The 9,155-nt window shown below is 51.2% G+C and overlaps 1 long non-coding RNA gene across 1 annotated transcript; it reads right to left on the bottom strand.

Moving 5' to 3' along the window:
- Positions 1-2,740: 2,740 nt before the first annotated feature.
- On the bottom strand, positions 2,741-7,226 carry LOC141584294 (uncharacterized). Its single transcript, XR_012517263.1, has 3 exons — positions 6,016-7,226; positions 3,133-3,276; positions 2,741-3,017 (listed from the first exon to the last, which is right to left on the bottom strand). It is a non-coding gene; the product is annotated as an uncharacterized LOC141584294 (long non-coding RNA).
- Between the last annotated feature and the right edge of the window lie 1,929 nt (positions 7,227-9,155).

Raw genomic sequence — 9,155 nt, 5'->3', positions numbered from 1 at the left:
TTCTCACATCAGGAGCAGAGATTTTTAAAAGCAGTGTGAAGCTGTGGCTCATGATATGAGGAGACAGGGCCCCGATGAGTGATAGCCAACCTGTGCTTTGCACAATCAGGAAATAGCCAACTTCCTAGGAAGCCGGCAGAGAGGAGCACCATTTCCTACCTCTTCTATCAGCCTCATTGCCTATGGGCAGCTCCTGAGTCTCTCCAGGGCCTGGCAGAGAAGAGTTTCCTGAGAAGCCACCCACAGTTCCAAAGAAGAGTCTATGAACTAACCACCATGACCCAAAACACTAGGCATTTGCTGGCTCCCAGGGGCTGTGATGCAGCTCTGAATTGCAGAGGCCAAGGTCATGGATGGGATCCCACAGGTAAACCTGAATCCCTGGCTTCAGAGAGCACTGCTCATTACCCCTCTCTCTCCAGCCCCCACAGCTGGGAACAGCTGGCCCCTTGAATGGGTGGCTTGAGGCAAAACCATCTGGCTGCCGAATGAAGGCTGGCCTCATAGCGTCCTGCCATCCCTGCCCGTAGGGGCTTCTCCTGCCTGAGAGCTGTCTGCCCTAAACACCTGTCTCTCCCTGGGCCCCAGAGCTTTCACTGTCTCTGTCAGCTGCATAAGAATTTGTAGCGTATCACCTCCTGGGCTTTACACTCCTTCGTGGAAGGCTCCAAACTTCAATGCTAAAATAATGGGCACTTGGTTACCTACAGGGTCTAGGGATAAAAGATGGGAGAGGATCTTTAGCTTCTATAAGTAAGGGGATAACACATTTTCATGAAGAGAGATGTAGGTATAGAAGTTTTCCTTCTGGGGACTTGGAATTAAAGGTGTGCACATATCCCAGAATTGGGACAACCAAAAAGCCTCAGACCAACAAAGACATGGGATGCAGCTCAAGAATGAGCCCCGCAATATGAGCAGCAAATCAGGGTCCCTAAAAACTCCTCTAGGTTGATTTATTCATTCAGAAGGGGCCAGGCAGGAGAGGGAAAACTCAGAGATTCTCTGGCTAGAGAGTTCCCTGCTACCTAGTGATTGTCTAGTTCAAGCAACAAGCCAGGTTGTGAGGGAGAAGCAGGTTCTTAGAAACACTGATTAGGAAGCCCGTCAAAGCCTACCAGGCCTTAGGGACAGAGGAAAAACCATGTAGTGAGCCATCATCCTCACTCCGCCTGCAACCCCTCTCAGCATACTGCTGTTCTGTCTGGCAGTAATATCCGTAAGATATAGAGCATGGCCAAGATGGGCAGAAGAGGAAGGCAGTGCACACAAAAAGAAAGGGATACAGAAACACGTTCAGCCTCCCAGATCATCAAAGAAAGGCAAATGTGAATAAGCTGTACTTGATCTTAGCCAAAAGGCTGGGACACAATTCAAGGCAAATAAGTAATATTTATTTCAGTTACATTACCTTTCAATATTTTCCAGCAAAGTCCAATGCTGGCACATCAAGACAGTTCCTCTACCACCCGCCTTGCCCCGGCGACCTCTTCTGGCATTCCTTGCCTGACCTCGCCCCCTATCACAGCTGACTGGGCCTGGACTATTAGGGTTCCAAGACATAGGCGGGGCCGAGCCAATCAGATTCTCCCTCTTCAAAATTTGAACTCAGGGACCGAGAAATGATGGGCTGGCCTGTTGGGGGTCGATGTGGCACCTATGTAGTCCCCGGGAGACTGGTACAGGTCATGGGAACATGCTTAAAGAGATATAGGTCAGTCAGCGGGGACTTGTTCCCACTAGTTACTGACTGTGCATCTTTGAACAAGTGACTTAGTCTTTCCATGTTTTAGTTTCTTCATCAGTAAAATGGGGATAATTATAATTCCCACCCCAGAGGCTAGATGTGAAAATTAAGATAACCAATGTGAGCAATTGGCATGGTGCCAGAGACAAAGCAAGCCCTCAGAAAACGTGAGCAGTTGTAATAAAATGATGTGTGCTCCAAACTGATGGCTCTCCTAGGTCAAAAATAACACATAAATAAAGAGAAAGAGAGCTGGAGCAGAGAAGAAGAGAGATGGAGAGAGAAAGCAGAGAAGCTGAAACAAAGCAGGCCCCTGGGAGCAGGAGGCAGCTGTTTGAGCTCTGGTTGGCTCTCAGCTCCGATTTCCCTGAAGCCTGACTGTACTTGGCTCCCAGTGTGGGATGTATCCTCACATTAAAACCTCCTTCATTTACTTTTGGAAAGCAACTTGGCAAACCACATCAGACATCACAAAAACAGCCTTACCCGTCGACCTGGGCACTTATCTTACCGAAATAATTAATAAGAAGGAAAAAGCCACATGCACAAAGATGTCTGCGACAGCCATATTTATAATACTGACAAACTGGAAGTCATCAAAAGCCCAACAATCAGGGAATAGAAAAGAGTTTTGGATGGAATACTATGCAGCCATTAAGAATGACAAACATGAAGACCACATAGCAATATAAAAATGTTTATAAAATAAGTTTAAAAGAGCAGAACACAAAATTGTGACAGATTTAGATTATGTCTGGTAAAAAAAAAAGTGTGTGTGGTCAGGGAGGGACTGGCTGGGATTGCTGAAAATGAATAACACAAAGTTTTTTGTAGGCTGTCTTCCCTACCAGGCTCTCTAGAGGAAGGGGATCCCCTTCCCAGGGATCCCAGTCCCAGAAAGGAGAAGGATAAATGCTCTTCAGACTCCCCGTCCCCACACCCCCCTCCTTGCCATCCCCTACTCAGCCTCTCTGGGGAGAGGATGCTCAGGCTTGGGCTGCTGGTATTTTTAGCCAGACCTCTTGCAGTCCAGTGTTCTTGGGTAAAAATAGCTGGGGTGGAGGGCACTGCACTAACTCTGCTGCCTTCTGCCCCCGCCCCCTGGATCCAGGCGCCTCCTGGTCTTGGAGCCACAGCTTTCTGCTATTTGACTCTGGCTCTATCCCATCTCCAAGTGGCCAGCGAGGAATCTTCTGGTCTGGTACATCTTGGAGCTTTGGAGCTCATGGGCGGTCAAGCGTTCCATTTTATGGATAACTAAACTGAGACTCTGGCAGAAGAAATACATCAGGAAGTAGGTGATCAAAGTAGGCTCCTCCTCACCCACACCCCTCCTCCCAGCCCCACTTTCCCCTGACCTGACCCCTCTCCTTCCTCTCACTCACAGTAGGGAAGATGATCCAAGCAGTAGCCGCAGGACATCAGTAGGAGGCAGAGTGGGGAGCACTAGACCAGAGATGTGCATTCAACTCTTGGCTCTATCATTTGTCAGCTGCGTCATTTTCCACGCTGAACTGCAATCTCTACGTCTGTAAAATGAAGGAGCTGGAGAAGACCAGCTCCAGTGCTATATCCTCCATCCCAGGCTGTCGACCAGACTTGCCAGATTTTCTCATCTTTACCATATCAGTCCCACCATCCTCCCGGGAACCTGACAGAAGCTGTGAATTCTGCTACCCAAGTGGAGGGCCCATCTCAAGGATTATCTGTAGCTGACACCGCCTCTCAGGCAAGCTTCCCCCAGCTCCAGGCATATATTTGAGCCCCCTCTATCTGTTGGGGTACAACCTTAAAGCATGCACACTAATTTTCACACTAGCTGAAGCCAAATCTAATTAGGGAGGTGACTCTGCTGACAAAAATAAATCCTATAAGTGTAGTTTAAAGCAAAATACATGAGACTGGAAGCCCACTGCCTGCGAGAAGCCTGGGGCTCCCTGCCACTCCTACAGAGCAAAAAGAGATATCCTGACAAGAAAGAGCCTGAATATGCCCACTGCACCAGAGACAATTTTATGTGCCTTCCCTGTGGCCCAATTCTGTTCCGCTCCTGGACATAGCGTATACACCTGCCCATAGCATGTATGTATGTCATGTATGGCCTTGGACCAGTGATTTCAGTTCACAGGTCTCATCTCCTGACTCAGTTGGAAGCCCCTGCCTCCTCCCCAGCTCACAACCCATACAGGAGGGCAAAAAGTTAACCTCGAGTGAGAAATCACAATTCCTGGAACTGAGAGAGAAGCTGAGCCTAGGCAACCAGATTGGCAAACAAGACACTTCCCCTGGGCCCAGCATTCTGGTTCTTCTGGGACACGTATGTGAGTGTGTGTGTCTGGAGCCCATGTGTGCCACAGAAGAGTCCCATGGCTCCTCTGTGTCCTCCATGTGGGGGCCCGAACCCTCGGAGGTCTGTGATAATAGTAAGGACAGCCTCAGAGCTCTTTCCCTTATTTCAAACATTTACCTGGAAATCCTATCTGTTCCCTCGTTTAGTCACATCCTGTAACTCAAATGTCAAACCTCTGCCCTTAGCTGGCATTTTCTCAGTGCAGTAACGCTGGAAACACTGATCATCTCAGGAGGAGTCATCCCTCCTCTATAAAATGGGGAACTAGATCAGTGCTTAATAAACGTAGACAAAACACAGAACTCAGGCAGGGACAGTAATCCTGGAAGTCCTGGAGCTGAGTGAGGTGGGAGCCCCAGACCAAGGACTCCAGAAGATTCTGACTCAGAACTCAGAGTCTTGGAAGCTGAAGTGCCTGAACAGATGTGGCCTATGGGGAGCTCTCACAGGACCAACCTGCTGTCCTTGCCTTTTGTTGCTCCCCATTCTTGGAAGCCAAAAGCAGAGCCATGCACTCAGCCTGGTATGAAAAGCAGGGAGAGAAATAGATAGCAGTGTTCTCATCCGGCCCTTCTCTCTGCCTCATGTCACCTGCGAGCAGGACTAATGTCCTGTCCCCTGGCAGGGCCATGAGGGTACAGCTGGAATTCCTGTAGCATAAGCTCTAACCCAGCAAATTGACTGGAAGCCCCCATGCCCATCCCAGCATAGCCCTGGGACCTCTGAACCTTCTTTAAGAGTCAGCTGTACCCCAGACAGGTGTCTGCCATGTGGAGGTTGGGAGGGTAGTTCAGTCACTATGGTTTGAAAGAAAGAGTCTGGAACCTTAGGTTTTAATCTGGACCTTGTCTCTAATAGCCTCTGTTTCCATTCCACTCTGCCTCGATTTCCCCATCTGTAAAATGAAAATGACAGACAGACTCCTGGGCTTCTCACCAGTCTCACTTGCTAACCAACCCTGGGCAAGTTATTTGACCTCTTTGAAACTCAGGTTTCTTTGACTCTAAAATGGAGATGTGCCTCTATGTTTTGCCTTCCTCAACAGGCAAGGTGAGGGGCGAATGCTATGGTGTCTGCTGAACTGGTTTGAAATCAGAAGCTCCTCACGACTACAGAAGAGTATTATTACGATCAAGGACATCCGGTTCACCCCACTTGGGCCAGGCCCTGGGGCCAGAAGAGAATACAAAGCTGTAGCCCTTCCTTTAGCCACCTTCAGGTCTACTGGGGCCATGGAAATGACCATCACCCATTCCAACAAGGCGGGAGAGCTGCACCCATAGAAGCTGTAAAGATTCAGTGGTGGGAGGGAACCCTGGTGACCTGGCTACTCTAGGAGGCTTCCTGGAGGGCTGAACCACCACGAGGAAATAAAGGCTTTTTAAAGTAAGCCCCACGGAGTCACTTAGAGAGGGCATGAGCTGCTCCTGACCCACACCAAACCCCCCAAGTCCCTTTATAGGGCTTTTTTGTTAGGACACATCCTCTCATTTGACATTGAAGATAGCCCAGTAAGTTAGAGTACATGGCTGTCAGCAGAGGAGGCCCCCAGCCAAGACAGCACAGAGATGGGTTCCAGACCTGGGTTTTTCCCTGAAAGGCAGGCTCAAGAGGCCAAGCGTGGTCCCTCTCAGCACCCCTCCGTCATGCCTGCTGCCCTCCCCCTTTCTCTCCTCACCCCTCCCCTGCTCCTCTACCTGGAGGAAACACAAATGCAGATGGCTCTTTTGATGTCTCTGGGGATCAAACGTTTGGCTTTGGAAGAAAGCTGTGCTGCCTGAAAGCCACCCAGAGCCTGGTCTGCACAAAAGCCCTTTGCCGTGAGCCCCTCCTGCCGCACCTGACCGGCCGCCCGTCCTCCCCACACTTCCCCCACCTCGTGCACACAGCACACAGCGGGACCCGCGCACATGCTCACCTGAAGCATGTTCCTCCTCGCTTTTGTTGGGCAATTTGTCTGTGAAACATGTTGTCCCTGCTGGGTCGGTCACTGCTATGTCTCAGAATAATGAGAGAGGGAGAAAGACGAAGAAAGACAGAAAATGACAGAGACAGCGCGTGAGATGGAGAAACGCTCGGAGAAAGAGGAACAGGTGGACGGCGGAAGAGGGGAGGAACAGACAGGGACCCTCACGGGCGCACAGAGGAGACGCAGGAGAAAAACCCAGCCGTGAGAGGAGCAGAGAGAAGCAGAGAAGGGACCGGGCAAATACAAGACGGTGAAGAGGAGACGGATGAGGCATCAAAGGGATGGAGTCCTTAAAAGACAGGCCAGAAATGAAGAGGGAAGAATGAAATGGAAAAAGGGGAACCGCTGTAGACACTAGAGAGGGAGGCTTCCTGAGCTGGGTGCCCACAGGGAAACTGGGCCCTTGTCGGGGGCAGGCAGGGGCAGCTCCTGTCATGGCTCTGGGTACCCCTACCCTGTCACTGACAGAGTTCTGGGAGTGGGACCCAGGTTCCTCTTAGTCCACTCCCTCACTGCTAGCCCCCCATCACCTCTGAGGCCCCACGCCTCCCAACCCAGATGAGACTCCCAGGCAGCCTCCGGACAAGGTGGCTGGAGAGGGAGGGCCTGGAGTTAGCAGACCTGGAGGAGGGAAGGATCTGTGGCAGCTCGGTCAGGAATCCCTGTGTCCCTCTCCTCCGAGGAGTGAAGTATGTGCCCTTCCCCTCCCTTAGCACTGTAAACCCTCCGGGCTAGAAAGTAGCAGGCTGGGGGCAGGGCAGGAAGGCCAATTCCTTGTATGCAAGTTCTCTAAGGCACCTTCCTGCTACTGTGTCCTGAGACGCCACAACCAATTTCTTCCACCAACCCCCACCTACCTCTTGCCTGGCCCTTCACTGTCTCTAGGGTACAAAGACCTCGACTTCCTGAAGCCAGGGCTCCTGTGTCATCTGTTTCCACCCTCTCACCGACTGGCTAGGTGACCTTGAGCCCATTATTTCTTCCCTTTGAGGCTTGTTTTTCTGATCTGTGAAATGGAAAAAAAGCACAGTGCCTGCCCCCGAGGCTGATGTGAGGGTTCCATGAGATTAAGGTGACCACGTGCCTCACACAGTGCCTGGTATGGGCAAGACAGCGACTGAGGCAGCCCCCGTCCCTGCCATGGCCATAGCCGTAGCAGTGGTAGTGCCGATGGCTGGTGTGGGATGAGAATTTTGGCCCTGCCCAACTCACGGGAACAGTATGAGGCTTATAAAAGCTAACGGATGATAATCCCAGCACTTTGGGAGCCCGAGGCAGGTGGATCACCTGAGGTCAGCAGTTTGAGACTAGCCTGGCCAACATGGTACAACCCCATCTCTTCTAAAAATACAAAAAATTACCCGGGCATGGTGGTGCACGCCTGTAATCCCAGCTACTCGGGATGCTAAGGCAGTAGAATTGCTTGAACCCAGAGGGCAGATGATGCAGTGAGCCTCCCGAGATCATGCCATTGCCCTCCAACTTAGTCGACAGAGCAAGACTCCTTCTCAAAAACAAACAAACAAACAAAGCTAAAGGATGGGAAAGGCATCCTCTCCAGCAATGCTAAGGCTCACTGCGGACTCCTCCAGCCAGGCCCAGCCGGGGCTGCAGCCTTCAGGGCAGCTTCTCCACCAGACTCAGCCAGCTCAGCCTCAGCCCAGGATACTCCTAGAAGCCCACGAAATACTCTGAATTATTTTTAAATCAGAAGGAAGACATGATCTTCTAAGTCAAAGGATATGTTTTGACGTGTAATGTGAATATATTTACCTTTATTCCAACACAACTATAAAATGTGATTTTTTACTTTTTTAATGGAGAAAGGGGTCCACAACAACAAAAAATGCTTATGGCCTACCAAATCATAATGTGGTCCTGTCAGCCGCTTCTGCTGGCCAGGGAGGAGCAGGACAAAATGCACTCTTGGTGGCTTTAATAGACATAGTCCCGATCAGAGGAGTGTAAAGCCCTCCTGGGATGTGAGGCTGGGGGTGGCAGGAAGGAGAGACAGGGGTGATGGCAGCAGAGACACAAAAAATAAGAGCTTTGGAGGCCCTGCCCTTGGGGAGGCCTGAGGCCAAAGGGCACATAATGCCATACTTTAGAGATCCCTCATGTGAGAGAGAATATTCTCTCCTCCAGGGAGCCCCTAATCTGTCCTGAGCCTGTCCTGAAGGAGCCCCAGACTGAGAGGAGACACAGCCCTGCTTTCAGGGACCCCAGTCTGAGAGAGGGAGAGAGAGAGAGAGAGAGAGAGAATGAGAAAGAAAGACATAGCCTTGCTTCTGTGAGCCCACATCTAGTAGAAAAGACAAAATATAAAACTAAGGTAAAGCAAGCAACTGGTGGTGGAGAGGGGGAAGACATCCACAGCTGTGGTGTGAAAAGCCGTATGGCCAACAGAGAAACCTAGAGAGTTCCTTCATCGCTGGAGGTGAGAGGGAGCCATCTCAGCAGAGACAGAGCCCCTGGCCATGGACAGGAAGAGACGTGGGGACAAGCAGCAGGAGGAGATGTGCAGCAGAGGGGGATCCTTGCTCTGCCTCCAGGACGAGGGTTTGAATGAAGAAGAGAGGATGGTGGGGTCTCGATGCCCATCCCTGCCCCATATGCCTTGCCCACACCTGTGGACTCCAAAGACCATGGCTGTCCCTGGGGTTTCTCTGTCAGAGCCGCACAGGGGCACCAGAGTCACTCCTGGTGCGGTCAGGTAACCGCACGCCTCAGGTGCCCCCAGCCAGGCACCCTGCAGAATTAAATTACCGTATTGGAAATAGCAAAGTAAACATCAATAGGTAAAGTGCAAATTAAAGCTGCTCCTCCCAGATACCTTATTTTTAGACCTAAGCTCAGCAGCCGCACCCTCCTGGGCAAGAGCCACAGGAGCAGAGCAGGGCACCTGCCCTGTGCCCGCCTGTATGAAGGACACTTGGCTTCTTTCTGCCAGGAGTCAGGGCAAGGACCTGCCTGCAGCCTGGCCACCCCCAGCACCTGGCCTCCGTAAGGCAAGGTGGGGACCATCCATGTGACCCAGGCTTCAGCTGTACAAGAGCCTTAGGGCCAGTGGAGGTTTGGCTTGGTGTGAG

This window comes from Saimiri boliviensis, chromosome 4, assembly GCF_048565385.1.
Source record: "Saimiri boliviensis isolate mSaiBol1 chromosome 4, mSaiBol1.pri, whole genome shotgun sequence".
In the NCBI taxonomy this organism is placed as follows: domain Eukaryota; kingdom Metazoa; phylum Chordata; class Mammalia; order Primates; family Cebidae; genus Saimiri; species Saimiri boliviensis.
Note: the sequence above shows the minus strand (reverse complement) of the source record. Positions and strands in the feature narration are given on the sequence as shown.